A 26,295-nucleotide genomic window follows, 5' to 3' on the forward strand; every position below is an offset into this window, starting at 1 on the left:
CATTTTATTCAACTATTATTATTCTTCCTATTCTACTTCTTCATCATATTCTCATTTGTGACAGGCATTCCCATAGTTGTTATCTATAAAAGTTTGAAGATTACACCTTCCGTTCTGCCAGTCACAAAAGTTACATTTGTCCGCGTTCAGTTTGGCCTGCAACATCAGGCTTTATCCAGGGGCACCACGAGGAGGAACGGACTCACCCCCATACACTGCTTAGTCTTCTTCTGCATATAATTTAGATAATATCTTTTGCTCTGATATTAAGTGTTATGCTTAATGTTCTTCTGCTCTTTGTTCTGCAGCCTCTTGTTCTTCTGCTTCTCGGTCTTCCATGTCGTCGTCTCCAGGGTCGTCGTCTCCAGGGTCGTCGTCTACGCCGTCGTCGTCTCCGCCGTCGTCATCGTCATTGGGGTGGTCTTCTGGGTCGTCGACTTTAGGGTCTTCAACTTGGAAATGTAGCAGAAGGTACAAGAAGGCTGAGAAAATGCCAAGAACCAGCTGATGGAACTGGAACTCGGATGGCTACCCGAAGCTTCAAGAGCCTATGGAACTACCGAGGACCAGCTGACGTTACTGGAACCCGGTTACTAAGCAGGAGGTACCCGTGCTAAAAAGCACTACCAAGGACCGCCTGACGTTGGCGGAACTCGGATACCCAGAAGGAGGCACCTAAGCCAAAGACTCTGCCCGGAACCAGCTGACGTTACTGGAACCAGGATGGGGAGCAGAAGGTACAAGAGCAAAAGACACTGCCGAGAACCAGCTGACGGTACTGGAACCCGGATGGGTAGCCGAAGGTACAAGAGCCAATGGAACTACCGAGGACCAGCTGACGTTACTGGAACCCGGTTACTAAGCAGGAGGTACCCGTGCTAAAAAGCACTACCAAGGACCACCTGACATTGGTGGAACTTGGATACCCAGAAGGAGGCACCTAAGCCAAAGGCTCTGCCCGGAACCAGCTGACGGTACTGGAACCAGGATGGGGAGCAGAAGGTACAAGAGCAAAAGACACTGCCGAGAATCAGCTGACGGTGCTGGAACCAGGTGGTGGACCCGAAGGTCCACAGGAGAGGAGAGAACAGCTAGGCCGCGAGGCAGCCGCAGTTACCGAACCCCAACAGTCCTACAGCGGGAGCTTGGCCTACTGGCACTACAGAACCAGCCTTGACTACCAATTCATGCAGCCCACATAGGAAGCTCCTAAACTGGAGGCACCCTGGAGTTGGCTAACTCGACCGCAACACGACGGGGCAACGCATAGGTGTCTCAGTGAGTTTGACAGTACCCGGAAACAGCTGGCGGTGCTGGAACCAGGCTGGGCATGAGGGAGTACCCGTGACAAAAACACTGCCGAGAACCAGCTGGCGGTGCTGGAACCCGGATGCGTTGCCCCAGTGTGCAAGAGCCAATGGCACGACCGAGGACCAGCTGACGGTGCTGGAACCCGGTTACTAAGCTGTAGGTGCCTGCGCTTAAAAGCACTACCAAGGACCGCCTGACGTTGGCGGAACTCGGATACCCAGGAGGAGGCACCTAAGCCAAAGGCTCGGCCCGGAACCAGCTGACGGTGCTGGAACCAGGTGGTGGACCCGAAGGTCCACACGAGAGGGGAGAACAGCTAGGCCGCGAGGCAGCCACAGTTACCGAACCCCAACAGTTCTACAGTGGGAGCTTGGCCTACTGGCACTACAGAACCAGCCTTGACTGCCAATTCACGCAGCCCACATAGGAAGCTCCTAAACTGGAGGCACCCTGGAGTTGGCTAACCCGACCGCAACACGACGGGGAAAGCATAGGCATCTCAGTGAGCTTGACACTACCCGGAAACAGCTGGCGGTGCTGGAACCAGGCTGGGCACGAGGGAGTACCCATGACAAAAACACTGCTGAGAACCAGCTGGCGGTGCTGGAACCCAGATGCGTTGCCCCAGTGTGCAAGAGCCAATGGCACGACCGAGGACCAGCTGACGGTGCTGGAACCCGGTTACTAAGCTGTAGGTGCCTGCGCTTAAAAGCACTACCAAGGACCGCCTGACGTTGGCGGAACTCGGATACCCAGGAGGAGGCACCTAAGCCAAAGGCTCGGCCCGGAACCAGCTGACGGTGCTGGAACCAGGTGGTGGACCCGAAGGTCCACAGGAGAGGGGAGAACAGCTAGGCCGCGAGGCAGCCGCAGTTACCGAACCCCAACAGTACTACAGGGGGAGCTTGGCCTACTGGCACTACAGTACCAGCCTTGACTACCAATTCATGCAGCCCACATAGGAAGCTCCTAAACTGGAGGCACCCTGGAGTTGGCTAACTCGACCGCAACACGACAGGGCAACGCATAGGTGTCTCAGTGAGTTTGACAGTACCCGGAAACAGCTGGCGGTGCTAGAACCAGGCTGGGCACGAGGGAGTACCCGTGACAAAAACACTGCCGAGAACCAGCTGGCGGTGCTGGAACCCGGATGCGTTGCCCCAGTGTGCAAGAGCCAATGGCACGACCGAGGACCAGCTGACGGTGCTGGAACCCGGTTACTAAGCTGTAGGTGCCTGCGCTTAAAAGCACTACCAAGGACCGCCTGACGTTGGCGGAACTCGGTTACCCAGGAGGAGGCACCTAAGCCAAAGGCTCGGCCTGGAACCAGCTGACGGTGCTGGAACCAGGTGGTGGACCCGAAGGTCCACAGGAGAGGGGAGAACAGCTAGGCCGCAAGGCAGCCGCAGTTACCGAACCCCAACAGTCCTACAGGGGGAGCTTGGCCTACTGGCACTACAGAACCAGCCTTGACTACCAATTCATGCAGCCCACATAGGAAGCTCCTAAACTGGAGGCACCCTGGAGTTGGCTAACTCGACCGCAACACGACGGGGCAACGCATAGGTGTCTCAGTGAGTTTGACAGTACCCGGAAACAGCTGGCAGTGCTGGAACCAGGCTGGGCATGAGGGAGTACCCGTGACAAAAACACTGCCGAGAACCAGCTGGTGGTGCTGGAACCCGGATGCGTTGCCCCAGTGTGCAAGAGCCAATGGCACGACCGAGGACCAGCTGACGGTGCTGGAACCCGGTTACTAAGCTGTAGGTGCCTGCGCTTAAAAGCACTACCAAGGACCGCCTGACGTTGGCGGAACTCGGTTACCCAGGAGGAGGCACCTAAGCCAAAGTCTCGGCCTGGAACCAGCTGACGGTGCTGGAACCAGGTGGTGGACCCGAAGGTCCACAGGAGAGGGGAGAACAGCTAGGCTGCGAGGCAGCCGCAGTTACCGAACCCCAACAGTCCTACAGGGGGAGCTTGGCCTACTGGCACTACAGAACCAGCCTTGACTACCAATTCATGCAGCCCACATAGGAAGCTCCTAAACTGGAGGCACCCTGGAGTTGGCTAACTCGACCGCAACACGACGGGGCAACGCATTGGTGTCTCAGTGAGTTTGACAGTACCCGGAAACAGCTGGCAGTGCTGGAACCAGGCTGGGCATGAGGGAGTACCCGTGACAAAAACACTGCCGAGAACCAGCTGGCGGTGCTGGAACCCAGATGCGTTGCCCCAGTGTGCAAGAGCCAATGGCACGACCGAGGACCAGCTGACGGTGCTGGAACCCGGTTACTAAGCTGTAGGTGCCTGCGCTTAAAAGCACTACCAAGGACCGCCTGACGTTGGCGGAACTCGGATACCCAGGAGGAGGCACCTAAGCCAAAGGCTCGGCCCGGAACCAGCTGACGGTGCTGGAACCAGGTGGTGGACCCGAAGGTCCACAGGAGAGGGGAGAACAGCTAGGCCGCGAGGCAGCCGCAGTTATCGAACCCCAACAGTCCTACAGGGGGAGCTTGGCCTACTGGCACTACAGAACCAGCCTTGACTACCAATTCATGCAGCCCACATAGGAAGCTCCTAAACTGGAGGCACCCTGGAGTTGGCTAACTCAACCGCAACACGACGGGGCAACGCATAGGTGTCTCAGTGAGTTTGACAGTACCCGGAAACAGCTGGCGGTGCTGGAACCAGGCTAGGCACGAGGGAATACCCGTGACAAAAACACTGCCGAGAACCAGCTGGCGGTGCTGGAACCCGGATGCGTTGCCCCAGTGTGCAAGAGCCAATGGCACGACCGAGGACCAGCTGACGGTGCTGGAACCCGGTTACTAAGCTGTAGGTGCCTGCGCTTAACAGCACTACCAAGGACCGCCTGACGTTGGCGGAACTCGGATACCCAGGAGGAGGCACCTAAGCCAAAGGCTCGGCCCGGAACCAGCTGACGGTGCTGGAACCAGGTGGTGGACCCGAAGGTCCACAGGAGAGGGGAGAACAGCTAGGCCGCGAGGCAGCCGCAGTTACCGAACCCCAACAGTCCTACAGGGGGAGCTTGGCCTACTGGTACTACAGAACCAGCCTTGACTACCAATTCATGCAGCCCACATAGGAAGCTCCTAAACAGGAGGCACCCTGGAGTTGGCTAACTCGACCGCAACACGACGGGGCAACGCATAGGTGTCACAGTGAGTTTGACAGTACCCGGAAACAGCTGGCGGTGCTGGAACCAGGCTGGGCATGAGGGAGTACCCGTGACAAAAACACTGCCGAGAACCAGCTGGCGGTGCTGGAACCCGGATGCGTTGCCCCAGTGTGCAAGAGCCAATGGCACGACCGAGGACCAGCTGACGGTGCTGGAACCCGGTTACTAAGCTGTAAGTGCCTGCGCTTAAAAGCACTACCAAGGACCGCCTGACGTTGGCGGAACTCGGTTACCCAGGAGGAGGCACCTAAGCCAAAGGCTCGGCCTGTAACCAGCTGACGGTGCTGGAACCAGGTGGTGGACCCGAAGGTCCACAGGAGAGGGGAGAACAGCTAGGCCGCGAGGCAGCCGCAGTTACCGAACCCCAACAGTCCTACAGGGGGAGCTTGGCCTACTGGCACTGCAGAACCAGCCTTGACTACCAATTCATGCAGCCCACATAGGAAGCTCCTAAACTGGAGGCACCTTGGAGTTGGCTAACTCGACCGCCACACGATGGGGCAACGCATAGGTGTCTCAGTGAGTTTGACAGTACCCGGAAACAGCTGGCGGTGCTGGAACCAGGCTGGGCACGATGGAGTACCCGTGACAAAAAAACTGCCGAGAACCAGCTGGCGGTGCTGGAACCCGGATGCGTTGCCCCAGTGTGCAAGAGCCAATGGCACGACCGAGGACCAGCTGACGGTGCTGGAACCCGGTTACTAAGCTGTAGGTGCCTGCGCTTAAAAGCACTACCAAGGACCGCCTGACGTTGGCGGAACTTGGATACCCAGGAGGAGGCACCTAAGCCAAAGGCTCGGCCCGGAACCAGCTGACGGTGCTGGAACCAGGTGGTGGACCCGAAGGTCCACAGGAGAGGGGAGAACAGCTAGGCCGCGAGGCAGCCGCAGTTATCGAACCCCAACAGTCCTACAGGGGGAGCTTGGCCTACTGGCACTACAGAACCAGCCTTGACTACCAATTCATGCAGCCCACATAGGAAGCTCCTAAACTGGAGGCACCCTGGAGTTGGCTAACTCAATCGCAGCATGACGGGGCAACGCATAGGTGTCTCAGTGAGTTTGACAGTACCCGGAAACAGCTGGCGGTGCTGGAACCAGGCTGGGCACGAGGGAGTACCAAGTGACAAAAACACTGCCGAGAACCAGCTGGCGGTGCTGGAACCCGGATGCGTTGCCCCAGTGTGCAAGAGCCAATGGCACGACCGAGGACCAGCTGACGGTGCTGGAACCCGGTTACTAAGCTGTAGGTGCCTGCGCTTAAAAGCACTACCAAGGACCGCCTGACGTTGGCGGAACTCGGATACCCAGGAGGAGGCACCTAAGCCAAAGGCTCGGCCCGGAACCAGCTGACGGTGCTGGAACCAGGTGGTGGACCCGAAGGTCCACAGGAGAAGGGAGAACAGCTAGGCCGCGAGGCAGCCGCAGTTACCGAACCCCAACAGTCCTACAGGGGGAGCTTGGCCTACTGGCACTACAGAACCAGCCTTGACTACCAATTCATGCAGCCCACATAGGAAGCTCCTAAACTGGAGGCACCCTGGAGTTGGCTAACTCGACCGCAACACGACGGGGCAACGCATAGGTGTCTCAGTGAGTTTGACAGTACCCGGAAACAGCTGGCGGTGCTGGAACCAGGCTGGGCATGAGGGAGTACCCGTGACAAAAACACTGCCGAGAACCAGCTGGCGGTGCTGGAACCCGGATGCGTTGCCCCAGTGTGCAAGAGCCAATGGCACGACCGAGGACCAGCTGACTGTGCTGGAACCCGGTTACTAAGCTGTAGGTGCCTGCGCTTAAAAGCACTACCAAGGACCGCCTGACGTTGGCGGAACTCGGATACCCAGGAGGAGGCACCTAAGCCAAAGGCTCGGCCCGGAACCAGCTGACGGTGCTGGAACCAGGTGGTGGACCCGAAGGTCCACAGGAGAGGGGAGAACAGCTAGGCCGCGAGGCAGCCGCAGTTACCGAACCCCAACAGTCCTACAGGGGGAGCTTGGCCTACTGGCACTACAGAACCAGCCTTGACTACCAATTCATGCAGCCCACATAGGAAGCTCCTAAACTGGAGGCACCCTGGAGTTGGCTAACTCGACCGCAACACGACGGGGCAACGCATAGGTGTCTCAGTGAGTTTGACAGTACCCGGAAACAGCTGGCAGTGCTGGAACTAGGCTGGGCATGAGGGAGTACCCATGACAAAAACACTGCCGAGAACCAGCTGGCGGTGCTGGAACCCGGATGCGTTGCCCCAGTGTGCAAGAGCCAATGGCACGACCGAGGACCAGCTGGAACCCGGATGTGTTGCCTATTAAAGATTGTCTTCCTAGAGCCCCAACTAGCAGTGTTGGAGCAAAGGGTAAGCAGGGGGAGCAGAGTGTAGGCCGAAGCCTGCACTGGAGGCAGCTTTGTGTCTGCGTTGCGTTTGCATGACACTTTGCCGGCTACACAGTGGGGGAACAGCTGGCGTTGCTGAACCCCACTGACACAATGTCGGGTGTTTTTTTCTGTGCAGCTAGCACTTCCGGGCCAAAACTAGCGGTGTTAGAGCCCAGGGGCAGCAGGAGGTGGAGAGGAGGAGAGTGTAGGCCGAAGCCTAGTTGACCCAATTTCAAAGGAAACCTTTAACCCCCCCTCAGGTGTTACAAAGTACAAGAGCCACACCTTGTGCAGTATTAATGCTGCACAAGTCAAAGGTTGCTCTATTAATTTGTCTACTTGCACACGCTGAATGAAAGACGTACACAATTTAGCCCATTCTACAGTCAAACTGTAGTGGAGGCGTGACTTGTCTTTTTAAGGAGACGCAGCACAGGTGTCCCAAATAACGCCTTGGTGCTTGGCGCAGCTTCCTGAGCGTTGTTATTTGCTGTACAGGAGTCTGCGCTCTTGTGTTATCCCTTGGCAATGCCCTGTTAGCGCTGCCCGTCTTATGACCTCATTTCATGTTGGCCGGTGCGTTTAACGATGGCCATTAATCCCAGACCCACAGTGCCTTTTCATAAAGTCACACTGCGGTGCTGGGATTCGTGGCCTTGAGCAGTAAATATTTTCGCCGCTCACACACGTCCTTACACCTGCTTCAGACTGGGCGGCCTCTGCTGATCCCTTCTCGCATGCCGCGGCCATGAGGCTGCACAGTCTGAAGAAGGCGGAAGGAGATGAGTGACGACAGGCGAACATATGCACTGCTCATGCCCATAAACCACACCCTCGCTGACAAAATAAATAAGAAACCGAGGGGCGTTGTTTCGAGCAGGGCGGACGCACAGGCGCAGCCAGCTAACCAATGATGTCAAAAGACGGGAAGCGCTACCAAAGGGGGGTGCTGCGTATCATTAGAAAGGAAAGTCACACCTCAGGGACAGTGGAATGGTCTCAATGAGACACATTTTGTACGTGTTGAGTTCCACGTGGGCAAGTAGAAAAAGTCAGCCACCTTGTACAAATGCAGCAGTACTGCGGTACAAGGTGGCTGTTATACATAGAAACACCTGGGGGTGGGGGGCAGGCTCCCTTCAATTTCAGTTCATGTGCCTGCGTGGCGTTTGCAGGTCACGTTGCCGGCTACACAGCAGAGGAACAGCTGGCGGTGCTGAACCCCACTAACACATTGGCGGGTGTTTTTCTCTGTGCAGCTAGCACTTCCGGGCAAAAACTAGCGGTGTTTGAGCCCAGGGGCAGCAGGAGGAGGAGAGGAGCAGAGTGTAGGCCGAAGCCTCCACTGGTGGCAGCTTTTGGTCTGTTGTGCCAGCGTGGCTTGTGCTGGACACGATGCCGGCTACACAGCAGGGGAACAGCTGGCGGTGCTGAACCCCACTAGCACATTGGCTGGTGTTTTTCTCTGTGCAGCTAGCACTTCCAGGCTACAACTGGCGGTGTTATAGCCCAGGGTCAGCAGGAGGAGGAGAGGAGCAGAGTGTAGGCCGAAGCCTAGTTGAACCAATTTCAAAGGTAACCTTTAACCCCCCCTCAGGTGTTGCAAGGTACAAGAGCCACACCTTGTGCAGCATTAATGCTGCACAAGTAAAAGGTTGCTCTATTAATTTTGCTCCTTGCACGCGCTGAATAAAACACGTACACTATTTAGCCCATTATACTGTCAAACAGTAGTGGAGGCGTGACTTGTCTTTTTAAGGAGACGCAGCACAGGTGTCCAAAATAACACCTAGGTGCATGGGCGTAGCTTTCTGAGTGTTGTTATTTGCTGTACAGGAGACAGCGCTATTGTTTTTCCTTGGCCATGCGCTGTGAGCGCTTCCTGTCTTCTGACCTCATTTCATGTCGGCCGTTGCGGTTAGCGATGGACATGAATCCCAGACCCACAGTGTGTTTTCAAAAATTCACACTGCGTGGCTGGGATTCGTTGCCTTGTGCAGTAAATATGTTTGCCGCTCACACATGTCCTTACACCTGCTTCAGACTGGGCGGCCTCATCTGATCCCTTATCGCATGCCGCGGCCATGAGGCCACCCAGTCTGAAGAAGGCGGAAGGAGATGAGTGAACAAAGGCAAACATATGCACTGCACATGCCCATCAATCACACCCTCGCTGTCCAAAAAAATTAGACACCGAGGGGCGTTGTTTCGAGCACGGCAGACGCACAGGAGCAGCCAGCTAACCAATGATGTCAAAAGACGGAAAGCGCTACCAAGGGTGGTGCTGCGTATCATTAGAAAGGAAAGTCACACCTCAGGGACAGTGGAATGGTCTCAATGAGACACATTTAGTACGTGTTTAATTAAACGTGGGCAAGGAGAAAAAGTCAGCCACCTTGTACAAATGCAGCAGTACTGCTGTACAAGGTGGCTGTTATACATAGAAACACCTGGGGGGGTGGGGGCTGGTTCCCTTTAATTTCAGTTCAGGTGTCTGCATGGCGTTTGCAGGACACGTTGCCAGCTACACAGCAGGGGAACAGCTGTCGTTGCTGAACCCCGCTAACACATTGGCTGGTGTTTTTCTCTGTGCAGCTAGCACTTCCGGGCAAAAACTAGCGGTGTTTGAGCCCAGGGGCAGCAGGAGGAGGAGAGGAGCAGAGTGTAGGCCGAAGCCTGCACTGGTGGCAGCTTTTGGTATGTTGTGCCAGCGTGGCTTGTGCTGGACACGATGCCGGCTACACAGCAGGGGAACAGCTGGCGGTGCTGAACCCCACTGACACAATGGTGAGTGTTTTTCTCTGTGCAGCCAGCACTTCCGGGCCCCAACTGGCCTAGTTAGAGCCCAGGGTCTGCAGGAGGAGCAGAGTGTAGGCGGAAGCCTACTTGAACCAATTTCAAAGGTAACCTTTAACCCACCCTCAGGTGTTACAATGTTGAAGAGCCACACCTTGTGCAGCAGTAAAGCTCCACAAGTTAAAGGTTGCCCTTTAAGTTTTGATCATTGCACACGCAGAATGAAAGACATACACAATTTAGCCCATTGAACAGTAGTTCAGTTCTGTATTGGATGCGTGACTTGTCTTTTTAAGGAGACGCAGCACAGGTGCACATAAATAACGCCTTGGTGCTGGGCGCAGCCTCCTGAGCGTTGTTATTTGCTGTACAGGAGTCTGCGCTATTGTGATCCCTTGGCCATGCGCTGTGAGCGCTGCCTGTCTTCTCACCTCATTTCATGTTGGCCAGTGCGGTTAGAAATGGCCATGAATCCCAGACCCGCAGTGTGTTTTCAAAAAATCACACTGCGGTGCTGGGATTCGTGGCCTTGTGCAGTAAATATGTTTGCCGCTCACACATGTCCTTACACCTCCTTCAGACTGGGCGGCCTCAGCTGATCCCTTATCGCCTACCACGGCCATGAGGCCGCACAGTCTGAAGAAGGCGGAAGGAGATGAGTTAAGACAGGCGAACATATGCACTGCACATGCCCATCAATCACACCCTCACAGCCAAAATATATGAGACAACGAGGGGGGTTGTGTCGGGCAGGGCGGACGCACAGGCACAGGCAGCCAACCAATGATGTCAGAAGATGGGCAGCGCTACCAAGGGGGGTGGTGCGTGTCATTAGAAAGGAAAGTCACACCTCAGGGACAGTGGAATGGTCTCAATGAGACACATTTTGTACGTGTTGAGTTCCACGTTGGCAAGGATAAAAAGTCAGCCACCTTGTACAAATGCAGCATTACTGCTGTACAAGGTAGCTGTTATAAATAGAAACACCTTGGGGTGGGTGGCAGGGTCCCTTTAATTTCAGTTCATGTGCCTGCGTGGCGTTTGCAGGTCACGTTGCCGGCTACACAGCAGGGGAACAGCTGGCGGTGCTGAACCCCACTAACACATTGGCTGGTGTTCTTCTCTGTGCAGCTAGCACTTCCGGGCAAAAACTAGCGGTGTTTGAGCCCAGGGGCAGCAGGAGGAGGAGAGGAGCAGAGTGTAGGCCGAAGCCTCCACTGGTGGCAGCTTTTGGTCAGTTGTGCCAGCGTGGCTTGTGCTGGACACGTTGCCGACTACACAGCAGGGGAACAGCTGGCGGTGCTGAACCCCACTGACACATCAGCTAGTGTTTTTTCTGTGTAGACAACACTTCCAGGTGGCAACTGACAGTGTTGAAACCCAGGGAATCAAAGAGGAGCAGAGTGTAGGCCGAAGCCTGCAGTGGAGCAAGTTGAAAGGGAACCTTTAACCCCCCCCAGGCATTTGATGCTGAAAGAGCCATCTTGTACAGCAGTAATACTGCACATGGAAAATGGTGGCTCCGAAAATTATGCTCCTTGTAAACGCTGAAGTACACACTCATATAATGTGTCCCCTCACACCGTCAAACCGTCCCGGAAGTGGGACTTTCCTTTGTAATGTGACACAGCACAGCCGTCATTCCAACCCCCTTGGTGCCGTGCGCCACCTCCTCAACGTTGTTTGGTTCTGTCACGGAGCCCGCGCTGTAATGTTATCCCTTGGCCATGCACAGTTAGCGGTGCCCGTCTTCTGACATCATTTAGGTGTCAGGCTGGCAGTGCCTGTGCGTCCAAGCTGCCCGAGATCCAACCTCGCAGTGTCATCTAATGTAATCCCACTGCGGGCCAGGGATCCATGGGCATGCGCAGTGCATATCATCGCCTCTCACTCACCTCCTTCCTGCTTCTTCAGACTGTGCGGCGTCACGGCCGTGGCATGCTATTAGGGATCAGCTGACGCCGCCTAGTCTGAAGAAGCGTGAAGAAGGGGAGTGAGAAGCTAGTATATGCACTGCGCATGGCCATGGATACCAGGCCCACTGTGGGATCACATTAGACGACACTGCGAGGTGGGATTTCGGGCAGCGTGGACGCACAGGACGGGCAGCGCAAACTGTGCATGGCCAAGGGATAACAGAACAGCGCAGGGTCCATGACGGAATCAAACAACGCTAAGGAGGCAGGGCACGGTGCCAAGGGGGGTAGCAATGACGGCTGTGCTGCGTCACATTACAAAGGAAAGTCCCACCTCCGGGACGGTTGGACGGTGTGAGGGGACACATTACATGAGTGTGTAGTTCAGTGTTTGCAAGGAGCATAATTTCAAGAGCGACCTTTTCCTTGTGCAGTATTAGTGCTGCTCAAGGTGGCTCTTTCAGTAACAAACGCCTAGGGGGGGGACAGGTCCCCTTACATTTTAGTTGTGCCAGCGTGGCGGTCGCATGACACGTTGCCGGATACACAGCTGGGGATCAGCTGACGTTACTGAACCCCAATAACAGAGGAGCGACTGTTGACTGTGCAGACAGCACTTCCAGGCACCAACTGGCGGTGTTAGAGCGCAGGGACAGCAGGAGGAGCAGATTGGAGGTATTGCCGCACACACAGCTGGGGATCAGCTGACGTTACTGAACCCCAATAACAGAGGAGCGACTGTTGACTGTGCAGACAGCACTTCCAGGCACCAACTGGCGGTGTTAGAGCCCAGGGACAGCAGGAGGAGCAGATTGGAGGTATTGCCGCACACACAGCTGGGGATCAGCTGACGTTACTGAACCCCAATAACACAGGAGCGACTGTTGACTGTGCAGACAGCACTTCCAGGCACCAACTGGCGGTGTTAGAGCCCAGGGACAGCAGGAGGAGCAGATTGGAGGTATTGCCGCACACACAGCTGGGGATCAGCTGACGTTACTGAACCCCAATAACTGAGGAGCGACTGTTGACTGTGCAGACAGCACTTCCAGGCACCAACTGGTGGTGTTAGAGCCCAGGGACAGCAGGAGGAGCAGATTGGAGGTATTGCCGCACACACAGCTGGGGATCAGCTGACGTTACTGAACCCCAATAACAGAGGAGCGACTGTTGACTGTGCAGACAGCACTTCCAGGCACCAACTGGCGGTGTTAGAGCCCAGGGACAGCAGGAGGAGCAGAGGAACAGAGTGTAGGCCGAAGCCTGATTGGAGCAAGTTGAAAGGGAACCTTTAACCCCCCCCCAAGACGTTTGTAGCTGAAAGAGCCATCTTGTGCAGCACTAAGGATGCAAAAGGAAAAGGTTGCTCTTTTAATTATGCTCCTTGCAAACACAGAAGTAAACACTAAAAATGTGTCCTCTTATACTGTAAAACCGTCCCGGAGGTGCAAATTTCCTTCGTAATGGGACACAGCACAGCTGTCATTCCTATCCCCTTGGTGCCGTGCGCTGCCTCCTCAGCGTTGTTTTACGCTGTCATGGAGCCTGCGCTGTTCTGTTATCCCTTGGCCATGCCCAATTAGCGCTGCCTGTCTTCTGACATAATTTGGTGTCAGGCTGTCAGTGCCTGTGCGTCCACGCTGCTCCAGATCCCACCTCGCAGTGTCGTCTAACGTAATCCCACTGCGGGCCTTGGATCCATGGGCATGCACAGTGCATATCCTCGACTCTCACTCCCCTCCTTCCCTCTTCTTCAGACTGTGCGGTGTCACGGCCGTGGCATGCTATTAGGGATCAGCTGACGGCGCACAGTCTAAAGAAGGCGGAGGGAGATGAGCGAGAGCCCGAGGGGAAGATATGCACTGCGCATGCCCATGGATCCCAGGCCCGCAGTGTAATTCAATCAGAAGACACTGCAAGGCGGGATCTCAGGCAGCGCGGCCGCACAGGCGCAGCCAGCCTGACACCAAATTATGTCAGAAGACAGGCAGCGCAAATAGGGCATGGCCAAGGGATAACAGAACAGCGCAGGCTCCGTGACAGCTTAAAACAATGCTGAGGAGGCAGCGTATGGCACCAAGGGGGTAGGAATGACGGCTGTGCTGCGTCACATTACGAAGGAAAGTCCCAGCTCCGGGACGGTATAACGGTATCAGTGAACACATTTTATAAGTGTTAAGTTCTGCATGTGCAAGGAGCAAAACTAAAAGAGCTACCATTTTCTTGTGCAGCATTACTGCTGCACAAGATGGCTCTTTCAGTAACAAACGACGGGGGGCAGGTTCCCTTACATTTAGGTTGTTGTGCCAGCATGGCGGTCGCAGGACACATTGCCGGCTACACAGCTGGGGATCACCTGACGTTACTGAAACCCAATAACACTGGGTCGTATGTTTTTACTGTGCAGCCTGCGCTTCTGAGCCGCAACTGGCGGTGTTGGAGCCCAGGAATAGCAGTTCAGGTGGTAGAAAGATGAACACAGCAGGAGACCTGGATGACACCCAATTACTTAAACAGGCAGAGGAGTGGCAAATTCCTGCGAGATCCAGGCCTGGTTCATTTTCAGGAAAGTAAGCCGGTCAACGTTATCGGAGGATAGTCGCATGCGACGGTCTGTTAGTACACCACCTGCGGCACTAAAGACACGTTCCGATAAGACACTAGCCGCAGGGCAAGCCAGCACCTCCAATGCATACTGGCTTAGATCTGGCCATGTATCCAGCTTAGAGACCCAAAACTTGAATGGGGAAGAGCCGTCTGGGAGTACAGTAAGAGGGCAAGCCATGTAGTCTGTCACCATCTGACGGAACCGTTGCCTCCTGCTGACTGGAGCCGCCGGTGATGGTGTAGACATTTGGGGCGGGCACACAAAAGTGTGCCAGAGTTGTGCCATACTGGGCTTGCCTTGGGCAGAGGCACTGCTTCTGCTCCCTCTTTGGGCAGAGCCTCCCCCACTGCCTCGACGCACTGAGCTGCTTTGTAAAGCACTAGCAGCACTCCTCTCAGTTGGACTGGAGAAGATGATGAAATTCACCAGTGTGTCGTGGTACTCCCGCAATTTACGCTCCTGGGTCAACGCTGGGATGAGGTTTTGGACGTTGTCCCGGTAGCGAGGATCGAGGAGGGTGAACACCCAATAATCAGGCATGTTGAGAATGTGGTCGATGCGGCGGTCGTTTCTCAGGCACTGCAGCATGAAATCCACCATGTGCTGCAGACTGCCAACTGGCCCAGAAACGCTGTCCCCTGCTTGAGACATGATCTCTGCCCGCTCGTCATCACCCCACCCTCGCTGTACACACTGACCACTGGACAATTGTGTCGCTCCCTCCTCTGGACGGAGCTCTTCCTCCTCCATTGACTCCTCCTCATCCTCCTCACAAAGTGGCCCCTGCATACCCCTTTGTGAGGAACCACGTGGCGCTGACTCTCCAGAAGCTGATGGAAAAGGTGACTCCTCATCCTCCACCTCTTCCACAACATCATCCCTTAACCCTTGCAAAGTTTGCTGAAGCAGGCAGATAAGGGGGACAGTCATGCTGACTAGTGCATCATCTGCACTTGCCATCCGCGTGGAATAATCAAAAGGACGCTAAACCTGGCAGACGTCCTTCATAGTGGCCCACTCTGTGGTTGTGAAGTCTGATCGGCGCGGACTGCGACTTCTTTGCGCCTGATGCAGCTGGTACTCCATAACTGCTTGCTGCTGCTCACACAACCGCTCCAACATATGTAACGTGGAATTCCACCTGGTAGGTAGGTCACATATGATGCGGTGTTCCGGAAGGCGGAATCGGCGCTGCAGAGCAGCAATGCGGGATCTTGCCAAGCTGGAACGCCACAAGTGAGCACACTCTAGGCGGACCTTGTGCAGCAGTGCATCAAGATCCGGATAGTCCCTCAGAAAACTCTGCACAACCACATTGAGCACATGTGCCAGACATGGGATGTGAGTGAGGTTGCCAAGGGCCAAAGCTGCCACCAGATTTCGGCCATTGTCACACACTACCATGCCTGGCTGGAGATTCGCTGGCAGTAACCACACATCGCTCTCCTGCTTGATGGCATTCCAGAGCTCCTGCGCTGTGTGGCTTCGATTCCCCAATGAAACTAGTTTCAAGACGGCCTGCTGACGTTTGGCCACGGCTGTGCTCATGTCGGTCATAGGTAAACGTTCACGGGTCCATGTGGAGGTGGACTGTGACGGCTCCTGCAGAGATGATTCTGAGGAACTTGTGTAAGAGGAGGAGTCAATGCGTACAGACTGGATTCCTGCAATCCTTGGAGTGGGCAGGACACGTCCTGCGCCACTCGCACGATCTGTACCTGGCTCAACAACATTAACCCAATGGGCAGTGAGGGAAACGTATCGCCCCTGTCCATGCTGACTGGTCCACGCATCGGTGGTGAGGTGGACCTTGCTACTGACGGCGTTCAGTAGCGCACGTTTTATGTTTCCCTCAACATGCCTGTGCAGGGCAGGGACAGCTTGCCTGCTGAAGTAAAAGCGGCTGGGCACCTTGTACTGTGGGACTGCCAATGCCATCAAGTCACGGAAGCTGTCAGTCTCCACCAGCCTGAATGAGAGCATTTCCAGGGACAACAGTTTGGCAATGCCTGCATTCAGAGCCTGTGCTCGGGGGTGGTTGGCCGAGAATGCCCGCCTTTTCTCCCATGCCTGTACTACCGATGGCTGTAGAGTAGACTGGGAGTGTGAGGATGACTGGGAAGGTGGTGCTGTGGGTGGAATTACACAAGGTCTCTGGACAACAGTGCCAGAGGTTCTTCCATGGCGATCCTGGGAGGAAGCCAAACCAGCTGTGCGTGAGCTGGAGGAAGAGGCAACACGAGCTGAAGAGGTGGTAGCTGCCGCTGTTGGTTGGCCTACATCTTCAGTGTGTTTCTGTAACTCCACCGCGTGCCTGGTCCGCACATGTTTCCACATATTTGTGGTATTGAGGTTGCTGACACTTTTCCCTCTTTTGACTTTCTGATGACACAGCTTGCATTTGACAAAACAAATGTCATCTGCAACTGTGTCAAAAAAGGACCAGACACTGCAAGTCTTGGGAGTGCCCTTTTTGGCTTTGGAAAGAGACAGGCTCCTAACGGGTGCCAAAGTGGAGGCTACAGGCTCCACAGTCTTCCCCCTCCCTCTCCCTCTTTGGCCCGTAAGGGGAATCTCTTCCTCAGAGCTGCTCCCACCACCTTCCTGTTCCTCACGCCACGATGGGTCAACGACCTCATCATCTCCACTACCCTCTGCCACCAACTGCTCCTCCTGGGTAGTCTCGGCAGCACAGTACGCACCAGAAAGCGGCACCTGAGTTTCATCATCAGATGCGTACTGCGCTGTGGTCACCGGAGGCACTGGCCCACCTGCCTCTTCAGAGTCAGAGAGACAAAGCTGTTGGGCATCACTGCACACTGCCTCTTCTTCCATTTCTCCAATGCTGCTTGGCTGGCCGCCTGTTTCCAAGCCAAGAAATTCAGAGAACAGAAGTAGAGACGGCTCCTGTCCTGGGCTCTCTGACTGCCTGGCCAATTTGGCAGGCGGTGAAGAGACAGATGGCTGCTCTCCAGTGCTCTGTGCCTGAGAGGATGTGGCACTAACTGAAGTCGATGCCGATGCGTTAGCTGCCATCCACCCGACAACGGCTTCAATTTGATCTTCACGCAGCAGCGGTGCACGGCGCTCTCCGACAAAGCTGCGCATGAAGGACTGTTCCCTGCTGAAACTGAGTGACGACGAGTCACCGGTGCCCGCAGCAGGCACAGAATCACCATGTCCTCTCCCTGCTCCTCTCCCTCCTCTTTATCTTGGTTGACAGATAAAGATAAGCAGAAAAGTACTAAGGCCTTAGTGTGCTTATTCCTGAAATGCTGCTCCTAACAGGTGTAAGAAACACTAATGTTGTAAAGTGTGGACTAAACTTTATTATTTTTCAAATGTGGCCTGAATAAGTGTTAAGTGGTGTTTGGTGAACTTTACTTTTTTTTTTTCTGCAGATCGGACTACAGAGCAAGTTTAACTCACACGGGGACCGTGCAGACAGCCGTAAACGGCGCTGCAAGGCCCAAAAACCCTCCTCTAGGTTATCCTATGTAGTGTTTTTCCACTATTTAGCTGGAGACGGGTGGAAAGACACTAATAGGAAATTTTTTTAAAATTTTAAACAGGCTGCACTATTTGAAAAAAAGGAAATTTTTTTTCAAGGTATGAGGCAGTAACGCACCCTGAGCTGAATCCAACCGGCTATGGCTGCACACAGACTACAGGGCGAGCTGCGCTCACACGGAGACCGTGCAGACAGCCATAAACGGCGCTGCAAGGCCCAAAAACCCTCCTCTAGGTTATCCTATGTAGTGTTTTTCCACTATTTAGCTGGAGACGGGTGGAAAGACACTAATAGGAAATTTTTTTAAAAATTTTAAACAGGCTGCACTATTTGAAAAAAAGGAAATTTTTTTTCAAGGTATGAGGCAGTAACGAACCCTGAGCTGAATCCAACCGGCTATGGCTGCACACAGACTACAGGGCAAGCTGCGCTCACACGGAGACTGTGCAGACAGCCGTAAACGGCGCTGCAAGGCCCCAAAAAAACCCTCTAGGTTATCCTATGTAGTGTTTTTCCACAATTTAGCTGGAGACGGGTGGAAAAACACTAACAGGAAATTTTTTAAAATTTTTTAAACAGGCTGCACTATTTGAAAAAAAGGAAATTTTTTTTCAAGGTATGAGGCAGTAACGCACCCTGAGCTGAATCCAACCGGCTATGGCTGCACACAGACTACAGGGCGAGCTGCGCTCACACGGAGACCGTGCAGACAGCCGTAAACGGCGCTGTAAGGCCCAAAAACCCCCTTCTAGGTTATCCTATGTAGTGTTTTTCCACAATTTAGCTGGAGACGGGTGGAAAAACACTAATAGGAAATTTGAGAAAAAATGTGCAGCAGGCTGCACTATGAGCAAAAAAGGACAACTGTGTGAGGCAGTGTGAGCCCCCCCTGAGCTGAATACAACCGGGTATATGGCTGCACACAGACTACAGAGTGAGCTGCACACACACACACAGACCTTGCAGAACGCTGTTAAAACAGCGCTGCAAGGCAAGAGCAAGGTGAACAGTGAAGAACACACAACGTTTTGCTAAATTAGCCTTGGGAAAGGAAAATAAAGCTATCTCAACTGGCTCTCAGTTAGAACACAGCGTCCTGTCCCTAACTGAAATCACAGCAGAGTGAGCGCAAAATGGCGGCAGCGTTTTTTATAGTGCAGAGTGACATCATTTCAGCAGCCAATCACAGCCTTGCCAGTACTTACATGCCCACCATGCTAAACAGGATGTGCCCACACTTCCAATCATTCCTCATTGGCTGCTGCGTTCAGTTTGAATTATGGGAACTTCCGATTCCGGTATCCGATACGCGGGAAGTATCGGAATTCGGTATCGGAATTCCGATACCGCAAGTATCGGCCGATACCCGATACTTGCGGTATGGGAATGCTCAACACTAATTAGCAGAGCTCCTGCCTGTAAAATATTTTAACCCCTCCAGATGGATTTACAGCGTGGGACGTTACAGATCAACGGAAGGTATGTATATTGTTGGTTTATTATTTTTAATTTGTTACAGAACGAGGGTCTTTAGGTGGATTGAGCGAGCAATAAAATATTAAAACAACCTGTGTGCTAATTTCATTAAAATACTTTTTAATAATGTGTGTGTTTTTTTAACCCTTTCATACAATTGGATTAATAATGGATAGGTGTCAGAATTGACGCCTCTCCATTATTAATCTGGCTTAATGTCACCTTACAATAGCAAGGTGGCATTAACCCTTCATTACCCCATATCCCACCGCTACACGCGAGTGGGAAGAGAGTAGCCAAGTGCCAGAATAGGCGCATCTTACAGATGTGCCTTTTCTGGGGTGACTGGGGGCAGTGTTATGGACCTGGTGGTTAGGAGCACCCGGAACGACCTGATGGTTAAACTCATACAGGACAAGCTCTGGGAAGTGGGAGCTCTGCTGACCGCAACCCCTAATCCTATCACACAACTAGAAATAGCCGTGGAGCGTACCTAACACGACCTAGACGCCTCTTCACAGCCTAAGAGCTAACTAGCCCTAAAGATAGAAAATAAAGCCTACCTTGCCTCAGAGAAATTCCCCAAAGGAAAAGGCAGCCCCCCACATATATTGACTGTGAGTTAAGATGAAAGTCACAAACACAGAAATGAAACAGGTTTTAGCAAAGGGAGGCCAGACTTACTAAACAGACTGAGGATAGGAAAGGTATCTTTGCGGTCAGCACAAAACCCTGCAAAAAGACCACGCAGAGTGTGCAAAAAGACCTCCACACCGACTCACGGTGCGGAGGTGCCACTCTGCATCCCAGAGCTTCCAGCTAGCAGGGCAAGATCATGATAGCCAGCTGGACAAGGAAACAATGAACAAATAAATAACTAGCAGGGACTTAGCTTCTGCTGGAGTAGACAGGTCACCAGAGAGATCCAAGAGCGAACTGAACCAGTACAAGAACATTGACAGCTGGCATGGAGTAACGATGTGAGTGGAGTTAAATAGAACAGCCAGCCAAAGAATAAACTACGTCACCTGTGGAAGGAACCTCAGAAGCAGCAGCTCCACTCACAGCCACCAGAGGGAGTCCATGGACAGAATTCGCCGAAGTACCATTCATGACCACAGGAGGGAGTTCGATAACAGAATTCACAACAGTACCCCCCCTTGAGGAGGGGTCAACAAACCCTCACCAGAGCCCCCAGGCCAATCAGGACGAGCCAAATGAAAGGCACGAACTAGATCGGCAGCATGAACATCAGAGGTAAAAACCCAGGAATTATCTTCCTGACCATAACCCTTCCACTTGACCAGGTACTGGAGTTTCCGTCTCGAAATACGAGAATCCAAAATCTTCTCCACCACATACTCCAATTCCCCCTCGACCAACACCGGGGCTGGAGGATCAACGGAGGGAACCATAGGCGCCACATATCTCCGCAATAACGACCTATGGAACACATTATGGATGGCAAAAGAAGCTGGAAGGGCCAAACGAAATGACACAGGATTGAGAACTTCAGAAATCTTATACAGACCAAGGAAACGAGGCTTAAACTTAGGAGAGGAAACCTTCATAGGAACATGACGAGATGACAACCAAACCAAATCCCCAACACGAAGTCGGGGACCAACACAGCGCCGGCGGTTAGCGAAACGTTGAGCCTTCTCCTGGGACAATGTCAAATTGTCCACCACATGAGTCCAAATCTGCTGCAACCTGTCCACCACCGTATCCACACCAGGACAGTCCGAAGGCTCAACCTGCCCTGAAGAGAAACGAGGATGGAAACCAGAATTACAGAAAAAAGGCGAAACCAAAGTAGCCGAGCTGGCCCGATTATTAAGGGCGAACTCAGCCAAAGGCAAGAAGGACACCCAATCATCCTGATCAGCAGAAACAAAGCATCTCAGATATGTTTCCAAAGTCTGATTAGTTCGTTCGGTTTGGCCATTTGTCTGAGGATGGAAAGCCGAAGAAAAAGACAAATCAATGCCCATCTTAGCACAAAAGGACCGCCAAAACCTCGAAACAAACTGGGAACATCTGTCCGAGACGATGTTCTCCAGAATGCCATGCAAACAAAACAACATGCTGGAAAAACAATGGCACCAAATCATAGGAGGAAGGCAATTTAGACAAGGGTACCAAATGGACCATCTTAGAGAAGCGATCACAAACCACCCAAATGACCGACATCCTTTGAGAGACAGGGAGATCTGAAATAAAATCCATGGAAATATGCGTCCAGGGCCTCTTCGGGACCGGCAAGGGCAAAAGCAACCCACTGGCACGAGAACAGCAGGGCTTAGCCCGAGCACAAGTCCCACAGGACTGCACAAAACAACGCACATCCCGTGACAAAGAAGGCCACCAAAAGGATCTAGCCACCAAATCTCTGGTACCAAAGATTCCAGGATGACCAACCAACACCGAACAATGAACCTCAGAGATAACTCTACTAGTCCATCTATCAGGGACAAACAGTTTCTCCTTTGGACAACGGTCAGGTCTATCAGCCTGAAACTTCTGCAGCACACGCCGCAAATCAGGGGAGATGGCAGACAAAATGACCCCCTCTTTGAGAATACCCGCCGGCTCAGGAGCACCCGGAGAGTCAGGCACAAAACTCCTTGACAGGGCATCAGACTTCACATTCTTAGAGCCCGGAAGGTACGAAACCACAAAATCAAAACGGGAGAAAAACAGCGACCATCGAGCCTGTCTAGGATTCAACCGTTTGGCAGACTCGAGATAAGTCAAATTCTTGTGATCCGTCAAGACCACCACGCGATGCTTGGCTCCTTCAAGCCAATGTCGCCACTCCTCGAATGCCCACTTCATGGCCAACAACTCTCGATTGCCAACATCACAATTGCACTCAGCAGGCGAGAATTTTCTAGACAAGAAGGCACATGGTTTCATCACCGAGCCATCAGAACTTCTTTGCGACAAAACAGCCCCTGCTCCAATCTCAGAAGCATCAACCTCAACCTGAAACGGGAGCGAAACATCTGGCTGGCACAACACAGAGGCAGAAGAAAAATGACGCTTCAACTCCTGAAAAGCCTCTACAGCTGCAGAAGACCAATTGACCACATCAGCACCTTTCTTGGTCAAATCAGTCAACGGTTTAGCAACATTAGAAAAATTAGCGATGAAGCGACGGTAAAAATTAACTAAGCCCAGGAACTTCTGCAGGCTCTTCACAGATGTCGGCTGAGTCCAATCATAAATTGCCTGAACTTTAACAGGGTCCATCTCGATAGTAGAAGGGGAAAAAATGAAACCCAAAAATGAAACCTTCTGAACCCCAAAGAGACATTTCGACCCCTTCACAAACAAGGAATTCGCATGAAGGACCTGGAACACCATTCTGACCTGCTTCACATGAGACTCCCAATCATCCGAAAAGACCAAAATATCATCCAAATATACAATCATGAATCTATCCAGGTACTCTCGGAAGATGTCATGCATAAAGGACTGAAACACAGATGGAGCATTAGAAAGCCCGAATGGCATAACCAGGTACTCAAAATGGCCCTCGGGCGTATTAAATGCTGTTTTCCATTCATCGCCCTGTTTAATTCGCACAAGATTATACGCCCCTCGAAGATCTATCTTGGTGAACCAACTAGTCCCCTTAATCCGAGCAAACAAATCAGACAGCAGCGGCAAAGGGTACTGAAATTTGACTGTGATCTTATTAAGAAGGCGGTAATCAATACAAGGTCTCAAAGAGCCATCCTTCTTGGCCACAAAAAAGGACCCTGCTCCCAACGGTGATGACGACGGGCGAATATGACCTTTATCCAAGGATTCCTTTATATAACTCCGCATAGCGGCGTGCTCTGGCACAGATAAATTAAACAGTCGGCCCTTAGGAAACTTACTACCAGGAATCAAATTAATAGCACAATCGCAATCCCTATGAGGAGGTAAGGCACCGGATTTGGGCTCTTCAAATACATCCCGGTAATCTGACAAAAACTCAGGGACTTCAGAAGGAGTGGAAGGCGAAATTGACAGCAATGGAACATCACCATGTACCCCCTGACAACCCCAGCCGGACACAGACATAGATTTCCAATCCAATACTGGATTATGGACCTGTAGCCATGGCAACCCCAAAACGACCACATCATGCAGATTATGCAACACCAAAAAGCGAATATCCTCCTGATGTGCAGGAGCCATGCACATGGTCAATTGAGTCCAGTACTGAGGCTTATTCTTGGCCAAAGGCGTATCATCAATTCCTCTCAATGGAATAGGATACTGCAAGGGCTCCAAGAAAAAACCACAGCGCCTGGCAAACTCCAAGTCCATCAAATTCAGGGCAGCGCCTGAATCAACAAATGCCATAACAGAATAGGATGACAGAGAGCAAATCAGAGTAACGGACAAAAGAAATTTAGACTGTACCGTACTAATGGTGGCAGACCTAGCGAACCGCTTAGTGCGCTTAGGACAATCGGAGATAGCATGAGTGGAATCACCACAGTAAAAACACAGCCCATTCCGACGTCTGTGTTCTTGCCGTTCAGCTCTAGTCAAAGTCCTATCACACTGCATAGGCTCAGGCCTATGCTTAGAGAATACCGCCAAATGGTGCACAGCTTTGCGCTCATGCAAGCGCCGATCGATCTGAATGGCCAAGGACAAAGACTCATTCAGACCAGCAGGCGTGGGAAATCCCACCATGACATCCTTAAGGGCTTCAGAAAGACCCTTTCTAAAAATTACCGCCAGGGCACACTCATTCCACTGAGTAAGCACAGACCACTTTCTAAACTTCTGACAGTACACCTCCGCTTCATCCTGACCCTGACACAAAGCCAGCAAGATTTTCTCTGCCTGATCCACTGAATTTGGTTCATCATAAAGCAATCCAAGCCCCAGAAAAAACGCATCTACACCACGCAATGCAGGATCTCCTGGCGCAAGGGAAAATGCCCAGCCTTGAGGGTCACCACGCAACAAAGAAATAATGATTTTTACTTGTTGAATGGGGTCACCAGAGGAGCGGGGTTTCAAAGCTAGAAACAGTTTACAATTATTTTTGAAATTCAGGAACTTAGATCTATCCCCAGAAAACAAATCAGGAATTGGAATTCTAGGCTCTAACATCGGATTCTGAACCACAAAATCTTGAATGTTTTGTACCCTTGCAGTGAGATGATCCACACAAGAGGACAGACCTTGAATGTCCATATCTACACCTGTGTCCTGAACCACCCAGAGGTTTAGGGGAAAAGAAAGACAAAAAACACTGCATAGAAAAAATGGTCTCAGAACTTCTCTTATCCCTCTATTGAGATGCATTAATACTTTGGGCCAGCTGTACTATTATGGACCTGGTGGTTAGGAGCACCCGGAACGACCTGATGGTTAAACTCACACAGGACAAGCTCTGGGAAGTGGGAGCTCTGCTGACCGCAACCCCTAATCCTATCACACAACTAGAAATAGCCGTGGAGCGTACCTAACACGACCTAGACGCCTCTTCACAGCCTAAGAGCTAACTAGCCCTAAAGATAGAAAATAAAGCCTACCTTGCCTCAGAGAAATTCCCCAAAGGAAAAGGCAGCCCCCACATATATTGACTGTGAGTTAAGATGAAAGTCACAAACACAGAAATGAAACAGGTTTTAGCAAAGGGAGGCCAGACTTACTAAACAGACTGAGGATAGGAAAGGTATCTTTGCGGTCAGCACAAAACCCTACAAAAATACCACGCAGAGTGTGCAAAAAGACCTCTGCACCGACTCACGGTGCGGACGTGCCACTCTGCTTCCCAGAGCTTCCAGCTAGCAGGGCAAGATCATGATAGCCAGCTGGACAAGGAAACAATGAACAAATAAATAACTAGCAGGGACTTAGCTTCTGCTGGAGTAGACAGGTCACCAGAAAGATCCAAGAGCGAACTGAACCAGTACAAGAACATTGACAGCTGGCATGGAGTAACGATCTGAATGGAGTTAAATAGAACAGCCAGCCAAAGAATAAACTACGTCACCTGTGGAAGGAACCTCAGAAGCAGCAGCTCCACTCACAGCCACCAGAGGGAGTCCATGGACAGAACTCGCTGAAGTACCATTCATGACCACAGGAGGGAGTTCGATAACAGAATTCACAACAGGGCAGATGTTTTTAGCCAGGGGGGGCAATAACCATGGACCCTCTCCAGGCTATTAATATCTGCACTCAGTCACTGGCTTTACTACTCTGGCGGAGAAAATTGTGCGGGAGCCCACGCCAATTTTTTCCGCGATTTAACCCTTAAATTTAATAGCTAGAGCGCCGAAATTAGTAGTGTGTAATATGCAAAAAAAGGGGGATATGACATGGTTTACTGTATGTAAACCATGTCTCATATCATGTCCGGTTTAGGCAGGAGAAATGAAAAGCCGGCAATTAAATTACCGGCTTTTCAACATTATCGCGCTGAAGTAAATATAAATATATATATATATATATATATATATATATATATGTGTCTCTATGAATAAATATAAATATATAAACAAAACCCAACTTTGGAGTACAGATCGCCGACTGCCGAACCGATCCCAGAGTGGGATCGAGTCGGGTTTCACGAAACCCGACTTTGCTAAAAGTCGGCGACTTTTGAAAAGTGCCGATCTGTTTCGCTCAACCCTAGAACTGACGTATAGAAACTTGTTGTCATTTTAAATCTCACTTTTTTGGGGGGAGACTGCGGGGAAAAAAACAGGCCCTGTGTATTATACTACACAATGTAAGTGGCACAACGTGGCTGGCAGATATACGACAAACAGAACTGATGTATAGAAACTTGTTGGCAATTTAAATCTCCCTTATTTGGGGGGAGACTACAGCTAAAAACAGGCCCTGTGTATTACACTACACAATGTAATTGGCAGAACGTGGCTGGCAGATATACGACCAACAGAACTGACGTATAGAAACTTGTTGTCATTGTCAATTAAATCTCACTTTTTTGGGGGGGAGACTGCAGCAAAAAACAGGCCCTGTGTATTTCACTACACAATGTAAGTGGCACAACGTGGCTGGCAGATATACGACAAACAGAACAGACGTATAGAAACTTGTTGGCAATT

The sequence above is a fragment of the Ranitomeya imitator genome, chromosome 4 (genome assembly GCF_032444005.1).
Source record: "Ranitomeya imitator isolate aRanImi1 chromosome 4, aRanImi1.pri, whole genome shotgun sequence".
Taxonomy (NCBI): domain Eukaryota; kingdom Metazoa; phylum Chordata; class Amphibia; order Anura; family Dendrobatidae; genus Ranitomeya; species Ranitomeya imitator.